A 10,591-nucleotide genomic window follows, 5' to 3' on the forward strand; every position below is an offset into this window, starting at 1 on the left:
CGCAGACTGCACTTCCCCAGCTTCTACGCTGACCCGAGACCGGGAGCCAGCAGCTTTGCCCTGGTCTCCCATGAGGGTCCAGCTCCTGCTTTCCCAGGCTGTAGCAGAGAGCTGGATCAGAAGCGGAGCAGCTCCAACAGAAGCGGCCCACTCTCAAACCGCCGCTCCAGGTGGCTGCTTGCCTCGCCACGTAGGCCGCACTGCCGGCCTCCTTGAACGAAAGCTCCCAACAAGAAATGCTCTCTGCCAACTCACCAGAGAAAACGTATGTTCACTCCTGTTGCCCCAGTGCTGAAATGCAGCAGCCCCGTTAGCTCTCTAGTGCCTAAGGGCAAGCCAGAGTCCGATTTCAGGTGGGGTATTCACAGAGTGGGAACCAAGCACTGCAGGAGTAAGCTAGGCCAGAAACTGCCCAGCACCCTTCTCACCACCTCTCAAGGTGGCTGCTGGAAACTGGGAGTGGGAGTGGAGGTGGTACCCGGGGAGCTGGAAAGCAAGGTGCGAGGAGGCGGTGTCAGCCTGGACGGCACCATTGAAAACAGCAACTGCCAGGTTCCTGTTTCCGCTGGGGAGATCATTGCGCACAGGCAGAACTTAGCTACGTGGACCTCAGCACCGTTCCCCTATATCCCCTGAGTGCACTGCACAGGGCAACGGCCGTGTTCGTGCTTGCTAACCTGCAGTTCGTACGACGCGGGTTGAGTTTCGCTCCGTGTATCGCGGTGCCGGTCAGCTCATTTCGCCTAGCGCCTATCTCAATGCACGCAGACTGCACTTCCCCAGCTTCTACGCTGACCCGAGACCGGGAGCCAGCAGCTTTGCCCTGGTCTCCCATGAGGGTCCAGCTCCTGCTTTCCCAGGCTGTAGCAGAGAGCTGGATCAGAAGCGGAGCAGCTCCAACAGAAGCGGCCCACTCTCAAACCGCCGCTCCAGGTGGCTGCTTGCCTCGCCACGTAGGCCGCACTGCCGGCCTCCTTGAACGAAAGCTCCCAACAAGAAATGCTCTCTGCCAACTCACCGGAGAAAACGTATGTTCACTCCTGTTGCCCCAGTGCTGAAATGCAGCAGCCCCGTTAGCTCTCTAGTGCCTAAGGGCAAGCCAGAGTCCGATTTCAGGTGGGGTATTCACAGAGTGGGAACCAAGCACTGCAGGAGTAAGCTAGGCCAGAAACTGCCCAGCACCCTTCTCACCACCTCTCAAGGTGGCTGCTGGAAACTGGGAGTGGGAGTGGAGGTGGTACCCGGGGAGCTGGAAAGCAAGGTGCGAGGAGGCGGTGTCAGCCTGGACGGCACCATTGAAAACAGCAACTGCCAGGTTCCTGTTTCCGCCGGGGAGATCATTGCGCACAGGCAGAACTTAGCTACGTGGACCTCAGCACCATTCCCCTATATCCCCTGAGTGCACTGCGCAGGGCAACGGCCATGTTCGTGCTTGCTAACCTGCAGTTCGTACGACGCGGGTTGAGTTTCGCTCCGTGTATCGCGGTGCCGGTCAGCTCGTTTCGCCTAGCGCCTATCTCAATGCATGCAGACTGCACTTCCCCAGCTTCTACGCTGACCCGAGACCGGGAGCCAGCAGCTTTGCCCTGGTCTCCCATGAGGGTCCAGCTCCTGCTTTCCCAGGCTGTAGCAGAGAGCTGGATCAGAAGCGGAGCAGCTCCAACAGAAGCGGCCCACTCTCAAACCGCCGCTCCAGGTGGCTGCTTGCCTCGCCACGTAGGCCGCACTGCCGGCCTCCTTGAACGAAAGCTCCCAACAAGAAATGCTCTCTGCCAACTCACCGGAGAAAACGTATGTTCACTCCTGTTGCCCCAGTGCTGAAATGCAGCAGCCCCGTTAGCTCTCTAGTGCCTAAGGGCAAGCCAGAGTCCGATTTCAGGTGGGGTATTCACAGAGTGGGAACCAAGCACTGCAGGAGTAAGCTAGGCCAGAAACTGCCCAGCACCCTTCTCACCACCTCTCAAGGTGGCTGCTGGAAACTGGGAGTGGGAGTGGAGGTGGTACCCGGGGAGCTGGAAAGCAAGGTGCGAGGAGGCGGTGTCAGCCTGGACGGCACCATTGAAAACAGCAACTGCCAGGTTCCTGTTTCTGCCGGGGAGATCATTGCGCACAGGCAGAACTTAGCTACGTGGACCTCAGCACCGTTCCCCTATATCCCCTGAGTGCACTGCGCAGGGCAACGGCCATGTTCGTGCTTGCTAACCTGCAGTTCGTACGACGCGGGTTGAGTTTCGCTCCGTGTATCGCGGTGCCGGTCAGCTCATTTCGCCTACCGCCTATCTCAATGCACGCAGACTGCACTTCCCCAGCTTCTACGCTGACCCGAGACCGGGAGCCAGCAGCTTTGCCCTGGTCTCCCATGAGGGTCCAGCTCCTGCTTTCCCAGGCTGTAGCAGAGAGCTGGATCAGAAGCGGAGCAGCTCCAACAGAAGCGGCCCACTCTCAAACCGCCGCTCCAGGTGGCTGCTTGCCTCGCCACGTAGGCCGCACTGCCGGCCTCCTTGAACGAAAGCTCCCAACAAGAAATGCTCTCTGCCAACTCACCGGAGAAAACGTATGTTCACTCCTGTTGCCCCAGTGCTGAAATGCAGCAGCCCCGTTAGCTCTCTAGTGCCTAAGGGCAAGCCAGAGTCCGATTTCAGGTGGGGTATTCACAGAGTGGGAACCAAGCACTGCAGGAGTAAGCTAGGCCAGAAACTGCCCAGCACCCTTCTCACCACCTCTCAAGGTGGCTGCTGGAAACTGGGAGTGGGAGTGGAGGTGGTACCCGGGGAGCTGGAAAGCAAGGTGCGAGGAGGCGGTGTCAGCCTGGACGGCACCATTGAAAACAGCAACTGCCAGGTTCCTGTTTCCGCCGGGGAGATCATTGCGCACAGGCAGAACTTAGCTACGTGGACCTCAGCACCATTCCCCTATATCCCCTGAGTGCACTGCGCAGGGCAACGGCCATGTTCGTGCTTGCTAACCTGCAGTTCGTACGACGCGGGTTGAGTTTCGCTCCGTGTATCGCGGTGCCGGTCAGCTCGTTTCGCTAGCGCCTATCTCAATGCACGCAGACTGCACTTCCCCAGCTTCTACGCTGACCCGAGACCGGGAGCCAGCAGCTTTGCCCTGGTCTCCCATGAGGGTCCAGCTCCTGCTTTCCCAGGCTGTAGCAGAGAGCTGGATCAGAAGCGGAGCAGCTCCAACAGAAGCGGCCCACTCTCAAACCGCCGCTCCAGGTGGCTGCTTGCCTCGCCACGTAGGCCGCACTGCCGGCCTCCTTGAACGAAAGCTCCCAACAAGAAATGCTCTCTGCCAACTCACCGGAGAAAACGTATGTTCACTCCTGTTGCCCCAGTGCTGAAATGCAGCAGCCCCGTTAGCTCTCTAGTGCCTAAGGGCAAGCCAGAGTCCGATTTCAGGTGGGGTATTCACAGAGTGGGAACCAAGCACTGCAGGAGTAAGCTAGGCCAGAAACTGCCCAGCACCCTTCTCACCACCTCTCAAGGTGGCTGCTGGAAACTGGGAGTGGGAGTGGAGGTGGTACCCGGGGAGCTGGAAAGCAAGGTGCGAGGAGGCGGTGTCAGCCTGGACGGCACCATTGAAAACAGCAACTGCCAGGTTCCTGTTTCCGCCGGGGAGATCATTGCGCACAGGCAGAACTTAGCTACGTGGACCTCAGCACCATTCCCCTATATCCCCTGAGTGCACTGCGCAGGGCAACGGCCATGTTCGTGCTTGCTAACCTGCAGTTCGTACGACGCGGGTTGAGTTTCGCTCCGTGTATCGCGGTGCCGGTCAGCTCGTTTCGCTAGCGCCTATCTCAATGCACGCAGACTGCACTTCCCCAGCTTCTACGCTGACCCGAGACCGGGAGCCAGCAGCTTTGCCCTGGTCTCCCATGAGGGTCCAGCTCCTGCTTTCCCAGGCTGTAGCAGAGAGCTGGATCAGAAGCGGAGCAGCTCCAACAGAAGCGGCCCACTCTCAAACCGCCGCTCCAGGTGGCTGCTTGCCTCGCCACGTAGGCCGCACTGCCGGCCTCCTTGAACGAAAGCTCCCAACAAGAAATGCTCTCTGCCAACTCACCGGAGAAAACGTATGTTCACTCCTGTTGCCCCAGTGCTGAAATGCAGCAGCCCCGTTAGCTCTCTAGTGCCTAAGGGCAAGCCAGAGTCCGATTTCAGGTGGGGTATTCACAGAGTGGGAACCAAGCACTGCAGGAGTAAGCTAGGCCAGAAACTGCCCAGCACCCTTCTCACCACCTCTCAAGGTGGCTGCTGGAAACTGGGAGTGGGAGTGGAGGTGGTACCCGGGGAGCTGGAAAGCAAGGTGCGAGGAGGCGGTGTCAGCCTGGACGGCACCATTGAAAACAGCAACTGCCAGGTTCCTGTTTCCGCCGGGGAGATCATTGCGCACAGGCAGAACTTAGCTACGTGGACCTCAGCACCATTCCCCTATATCCCCTGAGTGCACTGCGCAGGGCAACGGCCATGTTCGTGCTTGCTAACCTGCAGTTCGTACGACGCGGGTTGAGTTTCGCTCCGTGTATCGCGGTGCCGGTCAGCTCGTTTCGCTAGCGCCTATCTCAATGCACGCAGACTGCACTTCCCCAGCTTCTACGCTGACCCGAGACCGGGAGCCAGCAGCTTTGCCCTGGTCTCCCATGAGGGTCCAGCTCCTGCTTTCCCAGGCTGTAGCAGAGAGCTGGATCAGAAGCGGAGCAGCTCCAACAGAAGCGGCCCACTCTCAAACCGCCGCTCCAGGTGGCTGCTTGCCTCGCCACGTAGGCCGCACTGCCGGCCTCCTTGAACGAAAGCTCCCAACAAGAAATGCTCTCTGCCAACTCACCGGAGAAAACGTATGTTCACTCCTGTTGCCCCAGTGCTGAAATGCAGCAGCCCCGTTAGCTCTCTAGTGCCTAAGGGCAAGCCAGAGTCCGATTTCAGGTGGGGTATTCACAGAGTGGGAACCAAGCACTGCAGGAGTAAGCTAGGCCAGAAACTGCCCAGCACCCTTCTCACCACCTCTCAAGGTGGCTGCTGGAAACTGGGAGTGGGAGTGGAGGTGGTACCCGGGGAGCTGGAAAGCAAGGTGCAAGGAGGCGGTGTCAGCCTGGACGGCACCATTGAAAACAGCAACTGCCAGGTTCCTGTTTCCGCCGGGGAGATCATTGCGCACAGGCAGAACTTAGCTACGTGGACCTCAGCACCATTCCCCTATATCCCCTGAGTGCACTGCGCAGGGCAACGGCCATGTTCGTGCTTGCTAACCTGCAGTTCGTACGACGCGGGTTGAGTTTCGCTCCGTGTATCGCGGTGCCGGTCAGCTCGTTTCGCCTAGCGCCTATCTCAATGCATGCAGACTGCACTTCCCCAGCTTCTACGCTGACCCGAGACCGGGAGCCAGCAGCTTTGCCCTGGTCTCCCATGAGGGTCCAGCTCCTGCTTTCCCAGGCTGTAGCAGAGAGCTGGATCAGAAGCGGAGCAGCTCCAACAGAAGCGGCCCACTCTCAAACCGCCGCTCCAGGTGGCTGCTTGCCTCGCCACGTAGGCCGCACTGCCGGCCTCCTTGAACGAAAGCTCCCAACAAGAAATGCTCTCTGCCAACTCACCGGAGAAAACGTATGTTCACTCCTGTTGCCCCAGTGCTGAAATGCAGCAGCCCCGTTAGCTCTCTAGTGCCTAAGGGCAAGCCAGAGTCCGATTTCAGGTGGGGTATTCACAGAGTGGGAACCAAGCACTGCAGGAGTAAGCTAGGCCAGAAACTGCCCAGCACCCTTCTCACCACCTCTCAAGGTGGCTGCTGGAAACTGGGAGTGGGAGTGGAGGTGGTACCCGGGGAGCTGGAAAGCAAGGTGCGAGGAGGCGGTGTCAGCCTGGACGGCACCATTGAAAACAGCAACTGCCAGGTTCCTGTTTCTGCCGGGGAGATCATTGCGCACAGGCAGAACTTAGCTACGTGGACCTCAGCACCGTTCCCCTATATCCCCTGAGTGCACTGCGCAGGGCAACGGCCATGTTCGTGCTTGCTAACCTGCAGTTCGTACGACGCGGGTTGAGTTTCGCTCCGTGTATCGCGGTGCCGGTCAGCTCATTTCGCCTACCGCCTATCTCAATGCACGCAGACTGCACTTCCCCAGCTTCTACGCTGACCCGAGACCGGGAGCCAGCAGCTTTGCCCTGGTCTCCCATGAGGGTCCAGCTCCTGCTTTCCCAGGCTGTAGCAGAGAGCTGGATCAGAAGCGGAGCAGCTCCAACAGAAGCGGCCCACTCTCAAACCGCCGCTCCAGGTGGCTGCTTGCCTCGCCACGTAGGCCGCACTGCCGGCCTCCTTGAACGAAAGCTCCCAACAAGAAATGCTCTCTGCCAACTCACCGGAGAAAACGTATGTTCACTCCTGTTGCCCCAGTGCTGAAATGCAGCAGCCCCGTTAGCTCTCTAGTGCCTAAGGGCAAGCCAGAGTCCGATTTCAGGTGGGGTATTCACAGAGTGGGAACCAAGCACTGCAGGAGTAAGCTAGGCCAGAAACTGCCCAGCACCCTTCTCACCACCTCTCAAGGTGGCTGCTGGAAACTGGGAGTGGGAGTGGAGGTGGTACCCGGGGAGCTGGAAAGCAAGGTGCGAGGAGGCGGTGTCAGCCTGGACGGCACCATTGAAAACAGCAACTGCCAGGTTCCTGTTTCCGCCGGGGAGATCATTGCGCACAGGCAGAACTTAGCTACGTGGACCTCAGCACCATTCCCCTATATCCCCTGAGTGCACTGCGCAGGGCAACGGCCATGTTCGTGCTTGCTAACCTGCAGTTCGTACGACGCGGGTTGAGTTTCGCTCCGTGTATCGCGGTGCCGGTCAGCTCGTTTCGCTAGCGCCTATCTCAATGCACGCAGACTGCACTTCCCCAGCTTCTACGCTGACCCGAGACCGGGAGCCAGCAGCTTTGCCCTGGTCTCCCATGAGGGTCCAGCTCCTGCTTTCCCAGGCTGTAGCAGAGAGCTGGATCAGAAGCGGAGCAGCTCCAACAGAAGCGGCCCACTCTCAAACCGCCGCTCCAGGTGGCTGCTTGCCTCGCCACGTAGGCCGCACTGCCGGCCTCCTTGAACGAAAGCTCCCAACAAGAAATGCTCTCTGCCAACTCACCGGAGAAAACGTATGTTCACTCCTGTTGCCCCAGTGCTGAAATGCAGCAGCCCCGTTAGCTCTCTAGTGCCTAAGGGCAAGCCAGAGTCCGATTTCAGGTGGGGTATTCACAGAGTGGGAACCAAGCACTGCAGGAGTAAGCTAGGCCAGAAACTGCCCAGCACCCTTCTCACCACCTCTCAAGGTGGCTGCTGGAAACTGGGAGTGGGAGTGGAGGTGGTACCCGGGGAGCTGGAAAGCAAGGTGCGAGGAGGCGGTGTCAGCCTGGACGGCACCATTGAAAACAGCAACTGCCAGGTTCCTGTTTCCGCCGGGGAGATCATTGCGCACAGGCAGAACTTAGCTACGTGGACCTCAGCACCATTCCCCTATATCCCCTGAGTGCACTGCGCAGGGCAACGGCCATGTTCGTGCTTGCTAACCTGCAGTTCGTACGACGCGGGTTGAGTTTCGCTCCGTGTATCGCGGTGCCGGTCAGCTCGTTTCGCTAGCGCCTATCTCAATGCACGCAGACTGCACTTCCCCAGCTTCTACGCTGACCCGAGACCGGGAGCCAGCAGCTTTGCCCTGGTCTCCCATGAGGGTCCAGCTCCTGCTTTCCCAGGCTGTAGCAGAGAGCTGGATCAGAAGCGGAGCAGCTCCAACAGAAGCGGCCCACTCTCAAACCGCCGCTCCAGGTGGCTGCTTGCCTCGCCACGTAGGCCGCACTGCCGGCCTCCTTGAACGAAAGCTCCCAACAAGAAATGCTCTCTGCCAACTCACCGGAGAAAACGTATGTTCACTCCTGTTGCCCCAGTGCTGAAATGCAGCAGCCCCGTTAGCTCTCTAGTGCCTAAGGGCAAGCCAGAGTCCGATTTCAGGTGGGGTATTCACAGAGTGGGAACCAAGCACTGCAGGAGTAAGCTAGGCCAGAAACTGCCCAGCACCCTTCTCACCACCTCTCAAGGTGGCTGCTGGAAACTGGGAGTGGGAGTGGAGGTGGTACCCGGGGAGCTGGAAAGCAAGGTGCGAGGAGGCGGTGTCAGCCTGGACGGCACCATTGAAAACAGCAACTGCCAGGTTCCTGTTTCTGCCGGGGAGATCATTGCGCACAGGCAGAACTTAGCTACGTGGACCTCAGCACCGTTCCCCTATATCCCCTGAGTGCACTGCGCAGGGCAACGGCCATGTTCGTGCTTGCTAACCTGCAGTTCGTACGACGCGGGTTGAGTTTCGCTCCGTGTATCGCGGTGCCGGTCAGCTCATTTCGCCTACCGCCTATCTCAATGCACGCAGACTGCACTTCCCCAGCTTCTACGCTGACCCGAGACCGGGAGCCAGCAGCTTTGCCCTGGTCTCCCATGAGGGTCCAGCTCCTGCTTTCCCAGGCTGTAGCAGAGAGCTGGATCAGAAGCGGAGCAGCTCCAACAGAAGCGGCCCACTCTCAAACCGCCGCTCCAGGTGGCTGCTTGCCTCGCCACGTAGGCCGCACTGCCGGCCTCCTTGAACGAAAGCTCCCAACAAGAAATGCTCTCTGCCAACTCACCGGAGAAAACGTATGTTCACTCCTGTTGCCCCAGTGCTGAAATGCAGCAGCCCCGTTAGCTCTCTAGTGCCTAAGGGCAAGCCAGAGTCCGATTTCAGGTGGGGTATTCACAGAGTGGGAACCAAGCACTGCAGGAGTAAGCTAGGCCAGAAACTGCCCAGCACCCTTCTCACCACCTCTCAAGGTGGCTGCTGGAAACTGGGAGTGGGAGTGGAGGTGGTACCCGGGGAGCTGGAAAGCAAGGTGCGAGGAGGCGGTGTCAGCCTGGACGGCACCATTGAAAACAGCAACTGCCAGGTTCCTGTTTCCGCCGGGGAGATCATTGCGCACAGGCAGAACTTAGCTACGTGGACCTCAGCACCATTCCCCTATATCCCCTGAGTGCACTGCGCAGGGCAACGGCCATGTTCGTGCTTGCTAACCTGCAGTTCGTACGACGCGGGTTGAGTTTCGCTCCGTGTATCGCGGTGCCGGTCAGCTCGTTTCGCTAGCGCCTATCTCAATGCACGCAGACTGCACTTCCCCAGCTTCTACGCTGACCCGAGACCGGGAGCCAGCAGCTTTGCCCTGGTCTCCCATGAGGGTCCAGCTCCTGCTTTCCCAGGCTGTAGCAGAGAGCTGGATCAGAAGCGGAGCAGCTCCAACAGAAGCGGCCCACTCTCAAACCGCCGCTCCAGGTGGCTGCTTGCCTCGCCACGTAGGCCGCACTGCCGGCCTCCTTGAACGAAAGCTCCCAACAAGAAATGCTCTCTGCCAACTCACCGGAGAAAACGTATGTTCACTCCTGTTGCCCCAGTGCTGAAATGCAGCAGCCCCGTTAGCTCTCTAGTGCCTAAGGGCAAGCCAGAGTCCGATTTCAGGTGGGGTATTCACAGAGTGGGAACCAAGCACTGCAGGAGTAAGCTAGGCCAGAAACTGCCCAGCACCCTTCTCACCACCTCTCAAGGTGGCTGCTGGAAACTGGGAGTGGGAGTGGAGGTGGTACCCGGGGAGCTGGAAAGCAAGGTGCGAGGAGGCGGTGTCAGCCTGGACGGCACCATTGAAAACAGCAACTGCCAGGTTCCTGTTTCCGCCGGGGAGATCATTGCGCACAGGCAGAACTTAGCTACGTGGACCTCAGCACCATTCCCCTATATCCCCTGAGTGCACTGCGCAGGGCAACGGCCATGTTCGTGCTTGCTAACCTGCAGTTCGTACGACGCGGGTTGAGTTTCGCTCCGTGTATCGCGGTGCCGGTCAGCTCGTTTCGCCTAGCGCCTATCTCAATGCATGCAGACTGCACTTCCCCAGCTTCTACGCTGACCCGAGACCGGGAGCCAGCAGCTTTGCCCTGGTCTCCCATGAGGGTCCAGCTCCTGCTTTCCCAGGCTGTAGCAGAGAGCTGGATCAGAAGCGGAGCAGCTCCAACAGAAGCGGCCCACTCTCAAACCGCCGCTCCAGGTGGCTGCTTGCCTCGCCACGTAGGCCGCACTGCCGGCCTCCTTGAACGAAAGCTCCCAACAAGAAATGCTCTCTGCCAACTCACCGGAGAAAACGTATGTTCACTCCTGTTGCCCCAGTGCTGAAATGCAGCAGCCCCGTTAGCTCTCTAGTGCCTAAGGGCAAGCCAGAGTCCGATTTCAGGTGGGGTATTCACAGAGTGGGAACCAAGCACTGCAGGAGTAAGCTAGGCCAGAAACTGCCCAGCACCCTTCTCACCACCTCTCAAGGTGGCTGCTGGAAACTGGGAGTGGGAGTGGAGGTGGTACCCGGGGAGCTGGAAAGCAAGGTGCGAGGAGGCGGTGTCAGCCTGGACGGCACCATTGAAAACAGCAACTGCCAGGTTCCTGTTTCTGCCGGGGAGATCATTGCGCACAGGCAGAACTTAGCTACGTGGACCTCAGCACCGTTCCCCTATATCCCCTGAGTGCACTGCGCAGGGCAACGGCCATGTTCGTGCTTGCTAACC

This window comes from Lepus europaeus, unplaced genomic scaffold (assembly GCF_033115175.1).
Source record: "Lepus europaeus isolate LE1 unplaced genomic scaffold, mLepTim1.pri SCAFFOLD_34, whole genome shotgun sequence".
In the NCBI taxonomy this organism is placed as follows: domain Eukaryota; kingdom Metazoa; phylum Chordata; class Mammalia; order Lagomorpha; family Leporidae; genus Lepus; species Lepus europaeus.